This window comes from Suncus etruscus, chromosome 4 (assembly GCF_024139225.1).
Source record: "Suncus etruscus isolate mSunEtr1 chromosome 4, mSunEtr1.pri.cur, whole genome shotgun sequence".
NCBI lineage: Eukaryota > Metazoa > Chordata > Mammalia > Eulipotyphla > Soricidae > Suncus > Suncus etruscus.
Genome location: NC_064851.1, coordinates 10445708 through 10454088, shown reverse-complemented (window position 1 = coordinate 10454088; position 8381 = coordinate 10445708). Strand labels below are relative to the sequence as shown.

General features: G+C 44.3%; 1 pseudogene; it reads left to right on the top strand.

Moving 5' to 3' along the window:
• Nucleotides 1-7400: 7400 nt before the first annotated feature.
• On the top strand, nt 7401-7494 carry LOC126007617 (uncharacterized; annotated as a pseudogene).
• The last annotated feature ends 887 nt before the right edge of the window (nt 7495-8381 follow it).

Sequence of the window (8381 nt, the reverse complement as noted above, 5' to 3'; positions counted from 1 at the left end):
GAATTTTCTTGTTCATTGCCAACTTTCATAGATACTTGGGCTGATGTTTGTAGATGCTGCATCAGTAAGGATCTGGGGGTGTCAAGGGAGGGATTCAGCTGCTGTAACAAATGTGCTGGGAAATTGAAGCTGGGTCTTCTATAAGCAAGGTGAACACCCTATCTCTTTGGCTCCAAGAACATTTTCTTTTTGCCATTTTAGCAAGGACATTTTATCTAGACCTTACTTTTTCTTTACCAAATCAATAGGCAAATACACATGAATAAATGCTCTTCCAGGGCCAGAATGATAGTGCAGTGGGTGGTATGCTTTCCTTGCATATTGCCTACCCAGATTGCACTCAAGTGCAATCACCTGCGCTTGTATGGTTCCCCAAACCCACTAGACGTGATCCCTGAATGCAGAGCCAGGAGAAATTTTTGAGCATTGCCAAGTGTGAGCCCCCAAACACTTATGCTTCAGCTTGCCAGAAGGCTGGGGCTGCTCTATGGCATTTCTGAAAGTTCCCAAAGCTTCCCCTGTGCCCCCAAACTCTCTTGCTGAATGTCACCTCAGTGCGAAGTGAACTTTATTTACAGCAGCTGCCATATGGTTTTCTGGCCCCTCAAGCTGCAGGCTGCCAAACACAGCTACTCAGAATGGTTCAGGATCCTTTTGGAAAACCCAATGCACTGTCAAGGTAAGGGTGCCATGCTGCATGAGCCTGGTAGAGTTTGAGGAGAAAGTGAGCACACAGCATGTGTGGCCCGATATTGTCCTCACTTTGGGGGTTCATCTGCTTTTTTCCCTCCCAGCAGTTTCTCCAGCTACAGTGACTCACCCATTTATCTACAATGACACGAGTCCTCATCTGAAAGTCATGCTAGCACCATCCCAGGCCCAGTCTCTGTAGCTGAGCCTTGGAAGAGGAAGCTAATACTTAGGGTAGATCAGTAAAAGTAACACAGATTAACAAAAAGAAGAAACAGAAATGTATTTGGGTGCTCTACAGAGGCGTTCAACTCTTAGCATTTGGGATTTAAACATGGGCCCTGCCACTTACTAGCAAGTTATTTAACCAGTGCATTACTTCTTTGCTGCCAAGAGATAAAATGGATTCAGGTGAAGTATTTAAAGCAGTGCCTGGCACACAGGTAAGAGTTCAGTCAATGCTGTTAGAGTAATTATTGTCATTTTCTAACCATAATGATGGGCACCCAAGACACAGATCAAAGATGAATCTAGAGTTGCTCCAACAATGTAAGTCATTATCACTGAGATAGGAGAGAATCTTCCCATGATTACTGCATTATGTGGGGATGAAAATTTACTCAGCACAATTGTTCTGTTTCTTGACTGATGTCTCCCCGAGCATCAGTGGGATACTATGGGGGCAGCTCTGAAGTTAACTCTGCTTAACTGCCTTCTGCATTGGCTCTGTCTGAAGAGGAATTGTCTACTTAGGACAATATGCCAGACTGAGCTCATGTCATGGGCAACCTTAGTACTACAAGTACTGGCTAGATTAAAGCTAAGAAAGAGCCAGAGATAAAATGAGATTGAGGGATTAAGGTACTTGCCTTGCCTTACATGCAACCAATCCTAGTTTGATCCTAGTGCTCTATGATCCCCTGAGCGTTGCCAGGAATGACACCTGAGTGTTGATCCAAGTTAGTTATTGGGCATGGTGATTGTGGTGGCTTCCCCAGTAGTAACAAAGATAGAAATTCTTCCGCCATAGCTTGATTTCAGGGTGGGGGAGAGCCACACCTGATGGTGCTTGGGGATGACTTCTGGTCTGTGTTTAGGGATTACTCCAGGCAGCTTAGGGGACCATATGGGATGCCGGGGATGGAACCTGGGTCAGTTGCTTTCAAGTCAGCCACACTACTTTCTGTTTCTTTTCTCTCTGTCCCTTCATCCTTCCCTCCCTTTCTATACTTTCTCTCTCCCTCTCTTCCTTTTGTTCCTTCTCCTTCTCAGGCACTATACCTGGCTCTATGTTCACTGACTCCTTAGTACCTCCACAGTATGAAATGTGTCCCCTTTCTTTATCATACCAATCAAGTTCCTAATATGACAAGGCTTTATATTGAACTCAAATGGAATAAAATGGATAACTAGAGAAGATATAGTGGAAACTGAGAGAAGACCATTAAGTAAAATATAATGCTGCAGGTTGCACATATAGACTCTGGTCTTATTATATACGGGTCTTAGGAGATCATGGCTAGAATTCCTTTTCATTCTGTGGTTCTGTTTTTATGGTTGGTTTGCTTTGGGGCTACAACAGGTTTACTCCTGACTCTGCACTCAGGAATAACTCCTGGTGGTGCTGGGGGACTATATGGGTTGCTGGGATTGAATCTAGGTCAGGTACATCAAAGCAAGCACCCTCTTCAATGTACTAGCTCTCTGGCCCTACTGCAGCCTTTTGAGTCATCACCATGCTCTGCTCTTAGGTTCTAAACTTAAAGAATTTAAGAACTTATCTTTCCAGAGATAGCCAAGACTTACTGGGTGAGCATGCGATTGAGCTGTTTTGAGAGACCCTACTACTATTCATTCCTTCTCTCACTAGAATAGCTGGTCAGAGAAATGCCTCTAATAAAAATTTGAGCCAACGCATAAAAATCTTCCAACTTTCTGTCATTCTCTACTGACTCATAAAGTGCAGAAAAACCACTAGGCCCAGACCTTCTGGCTCTTGCTACTCAGCCCAGCTCCCATCTCTTTATTTCTGTTGGTGACTCAACCCAAGTTTTCTACCTCAGAACCAGCTCTTTGATTGTGTTGCTTTTTTTTTTTTTTTTTTGGTTTTTGGGCCACACCCTGTGACGCTCAGGGGTTACTCTGGCTATGCGCTCAGAAGTTGCTCCTGGCTTCTTGGGGGACCATATGGGACGCCGGGGGATCGAACTGCGGTCCGTCCTAGGCTAGCGCAGGCAAGGCAGGCACCTTACCTCCAGCGCCACCGCCCGGCCCCGCTTTTTTTTTTTTTTTTTTTTTTTTTGGGTTTTGGGCCACACCCTGTGCCGCTCAGGGGTTACTCCTGGCTATGCGCTCAGAAGTTGCTCCTGGCTTCTTGGGGGACCATATGGGACACCGGGGGATCGAACCGCGGTCCGTCCTAGGCTAGCGCAGGCAAGGCAGGCACCTTACCTCCAGCGCCACCGCCCGGCCCCCCGCTTTTTTTTTTTTAATACTTCAACTGCTTCTATGAATATGTACACACCGATTATCGCCATAATATTGCTAAGTTTCTGCTTACACTGCCACTATGCCATCTTCATTCCCTCCCAACTAGGAACCATTTACGATGTCCCAACTTTGTAGCAGTGTTTTATTTTTGTTGTTGATGTTTGTTTGTTTTAAATAACTGAGGCTGGAGAGGTAGCACAGGTGGTAGGGCATTTGGCTTGCATGTGCTAACCTAAGACAGACCACGGTTTGATCCCCGGGCATCTCATATGGTCCCTCAAGCCAGGAGCAATTTCTGAGTGCATAGCCAGGAGTAACTAACCCCTGAGTGTCACCGGGTGTGGCCCCAAAACCAAAATAGAATAAAATAAAAATGCAGGGGCTATAGTCTCCAGAGCCTGCCAGGAGCGATTTCTGACCATAGAGCCAGGAGTAACCCCTGAGCACTGCCGGTGTGACCCAAAAACCAAATAAATAAATAAATAAATAAACAAAAATGCAGTTGGAAAAAATTACATAAGTACTGCAATTTCATTGATAAAGATATTTGAGTTTGAGATAACTCAAAGAGCTTGAGATAACGGGTTCCTGAGCACCTCACCAGAAGCAGTAGTCCAAAAAGAAAATAAAAAACATTTCCCGGGGCCGGGCGGTGGCGCTGGAGGTAAGGTGCCTGCCTTGCCTGCGCTAGCCTAGGACGGACCGCGGTTTGATTCCCCGGCGTCCCATATGGTCCCCCAAGAAGCCAGGAGCAACTTCTGAGCGCATAGCCAGGAGTAACCCCTGAGCGTCACAGGGTGTGGCCCAAAAACCAAAAAAAAACAAACAAAAAAAACATTTCCCATTAGGATAGTGAACCATCCTGCTTGTGCTAAACATGTATATGTACAATAAAAAAACCCTCCTAATTCTTACAGAATTGTACATATGTTCCCATTTTCCAGATGAGGCAGCTTTTCCATCTCACCAATTACCAAATTGCTGCATTGCCAAAAAGGGATCTCAACACGATAGAACTTATCTTTCTTTCTCAAACCAGAATTTCATTACTATTTCTCTCAACCCTTAGAACAAGATTGCTCCTAGTCGTCTAGTCTAACCATAGGTGCACGTTTGTCAGATCATCAGTGGCATTTTAACAATTTAGAAAAATCCCAAGCCAATGACACTTTCTATGCCCATCAAATACCCCTCTTCCAAGCAGTGAGTGGGACAGCAGAAAATCAGAGGGCACCCACCACCCACTGGCCATGTTTCCTGCCAATTTGAAAAGTCCATATTAGTTGTGCTTCTGGGTAAGGATCAAGCTTGCTTGCACATCCTCCAGGAGACTGGAAATCCAAAGGGAAAAAAAATGACACAGGGTCAGGGATGTGACAGTGGACTGACTGCATGAGGATTCACTGAGGAGAAGTCGCCTCTTCCCTCTTTTATTTGAGGGGAGCCTTCGTACTCTTACCTTTCTCCCCTGGCTTCTTTGTTTCAGCTCTTGGCATAGATATTCTGATGAGCTGAAGCCCTAGAGTCTAGTGGACAGAAACACAAAGTAGTAAAGGGGGACAGGAGAGAAGGGATATGGGAACTAGAGAGATAAAATGGGAGTTCAGGCAGCTTGCATGCAGTTGAACGGAGTTTGATGTGTGGAGTGTAGAGTCCCTCAATAATTGCTAGGAGTGAGCCCTGAGCATATCTCAAGGCTACAGTGCTTCAGAAGAGAACGGGGGTGGGAAATTATATTAGTGCATTCATGGAAAATAAGTCTGATGGTCTTGTTTCTATGCAAAGACAGTAAAAGCCTTAGTAGCTTCAGCTGGATTTTGGATTTTCTCTTCCTTGTAAAACACACTCAATTTCTGTTTATGCCCAGAGTGTGTGTGTGTGTGTGTGTGTGTGTGTGTGTGTGTCTTGCTGTATGTTTTTTCCTATATGTCTTTGGATAGTGTTGCCATGTGAACGAACTAACAGCACCCCCCTGAATCCCTCCAGCTGAGGACTACATTTTATTTCTCTTTTTTTATTTATTTATTTATTTTTTTTGTTTTTTTCGGGCCACACCCGTTTGATGCTCAGGGGTTACTCCTGGCTAAGCGCTCAGAAATTGCCCCTGGCTTGGGGAGACCATCTAGGACACCAGGGGATCGAACCGCGGTTCTTCCTTGGCTAGCACTTGCAAGGCAGACATCTTACCTCTAGCGCCACCTCGCCGGACACTACATTTTATTTCTCAACCCACAGTTTCACTGTTTTACCCACCAGGCTGCATTTCAAATTTAGTCTCAAGCAAGATGTAAAGACTGTGTTAAAACTTTGGTAGTTTCTGAGCTCAGGCTGTAAGATCAATAAGAACAACGATGGCAGTTATGGGTGCCTGTCTATATGGAACAATACCATTTCTGTCAAAAACTAGGAGGAACCCCAGGAACTGGGCCTCATGGATTAATCTGAAAAGATAGAGTACATCCCAAACAGGACAAAAAGGCAACTCTTCTGTGCCTTCTGAGCATGCCTCAGGAAATTGTTCTTCAGCTGTTTACCAGAAACGAAAGATTTAAGACTTGATTTTCATAGACCATCCAGTCCCAGTACTATCGTTTTCTATTATTTTATTTTGGGGCCACACCCTGCAGGGGTAATATCTGTCTCTGTGCTCAGAAATTACTCCTGGAGGTGCTCAGGAGACCATATGGGATGCCAAGGATCAAACCTAAGTCAGCCACATATAAGGCAAACACTATACCCACTGTACTATTGCTCGAACACCCCATTACCATCTCTTATTTTTACCCCATAACTCATCACATGTTCATGGCATTGTCTCAGGTCTGGGTGAATTATATATATTGTTTTTTGAGCCACACCCGGTGGCACTCAGGGGTTACTCCTGGTTCTGTGCTCAGAAGTCAATCCTGGCAGGCTTGGGGATTTGATACCAGGCATCAAATCCAGCTCTGCCCCAGGTCATGTGACTGCAAGGCAAATGCCCTACCACTGTGCTATCACTCTCAGTCCTGGATGAATGATTCATTTTGAATTCTCTCCTTTTCCAGCTTCCTGAGAAGGCTTTATGCCTTCTCACCAGCTCCCTGTGCCTCCTGAGTGCAGGGCTAGGAGTAAGTCCTGAACACTTTGGGTGTGCTTCACCCCCAATTCCTTGTCAATTTTAGGCATTCATCTTCTAACTCTACTAGATATCCCAAGCAGAGTCCTCAAACTACTAGAGATGTGTGGGCTGGCCAATATACTGAACACTTTGGGTGTGCTTCACCCCCAATTCCTTGTCAATTTTAGGCATTCATCTTCTAACTCTACTAGATATCCCAAGCAGAGTCCTCAAACTACTAGAGATGTGTGGGCTGGCCAATATACTCTCAGCCTGCAGAGAGATGACACACTGTAAATGAGTCTTTCGACTCTATTTTTAAAGCAATCTTATATGATTTTGGTTGACTTGGATACAATCTCAGAACTCCTGCTGGGAACTAAATAAGTGTGTTTTTCTCTCTCTCCTCTGCTGCAGATTCCTGCCCTTGCTTTGCCTTGCCTCCTCTTGACTCTTCTCTCTTCTTCTCTGTCCCTGTTAGATTCCCCAAGGAGGCCAGTTTCTTAGGTTTGGTCCCTAAAATAGTATGCAATTCCTTGATGATGCTCAGCTAACTTAAGTTGAATTTCACAATCAGTAGAGCTGAGAGCTAAGCTCCAGGGAATGTATTAGCTTGCTAGGGCTCTCAAAAGCCCTCCTTTACTTTTCCAACACCTATGCTTGTCTTGCAAGTGCTGGAAGGCTGAAAGCTTGAGTTGTTAAGCTTAAGTGCTTCTCCCTGAGGGTTGGTAGGGGGATACTATTCCAAGGCCCTCCCTAAACTTCTGGAGGCTGGTGGCCCTTCTCTGCAATCCCTCGGCTATGCAAGTATCAGTTCCTTCTCCCTCCAGGTTTTGTTTTTGTTTGCAGACGGACCACAAGGAACAAATACTCAGGAATTACTTCTGACTTCGCATTCAGGAATCACTCCTGGAGGTGTTCAGGGAACCATTGGGGATGCCAGGGATTGAATCCGGGCTGACTGCATGCAAGACAAGTGCCCTACCAGCTGTACTGTTATTCCACATTGAACAGGGAGATAGCCTTACTCTCATCTAAATTTACCCAATCACAACTGTAATTACTGTTTGCAAAAAAGTTTACAAAATAGTTCCATTCTGAGGCACTTTAAGAAATGAATCTGGTGCTCAAATCAGCAGCTCTTATACTGAAGAAGATTAGCATGGCCCCTGCGCCAAGATGACACGTAAATTCGTGAAGCGTTCCATATTTTCCCCATATGGTCCCCAGAGTCTGCCAGGAGCGATTTCTGAGTGCAGAGCCAGGAGTAACCCCTGAGCACAGCCAGGTGTAGTCCCAAAACAAAACAAGAATAATCTGGTGGTGGTGATGAGAATACAACTGTATCTTAATGATTTAAGATTTTAATGGTTCGTATAACAAGATGAGATTAATACTAATGGTTAAAATCATCATAAAGGAATTTCTACCTACATGTAACTTAAAATAAATTTTATTTAGGTATGTTCACTTGACATGTATTGCTTGATGAGTTCTGATAGATGTAGCCTCGTGGCAATTTTTTTTAGTATTAAAAATAGACAACTTTTGTCCCCATTTACATTTATGTTTTTTTTCTTCTTTTCTTTTCTTTCTTTATATGCCCTGCCATGTTTTTTATCTCAAGACCATGGCTATTTTTGTGGTGCTTATCATTGTTATTGTTGGAGTGCTCACTGGATATTTGACACTTCTTTTTGTACTGTTGGGGTGTTACACCTTATTTCTCTCCTTTGTCTCTCAAACCGATGATGAGAGCCTCTAGAAGGATCCCGCCCATTCTCAGCGGATTAGACTTTTACCCCAGTTTATTACTTTTCTCTTCTTCAAACAAAACCACATAACTTGAACTATCTAGTCTTGCCTCCCAGTTAGAGGGGGAAATAAGGGAGGTATCAAGACCAAACAGGTGCAAGACTACTAAGTAGTAAACCAGGTACAGAGGGGACCACATTTTCTAGCAGCCCCGGGGGTGAGGGAGGAGGATTTGGGAGGTAGGATGAAAACGGAGGTATAGGAAGGACAAATCAGTGATGGGAATCCCCCTGCTTTTATGTAAATATGTACCTAAAATATTATTGTCAACAATATGTAAGCCACT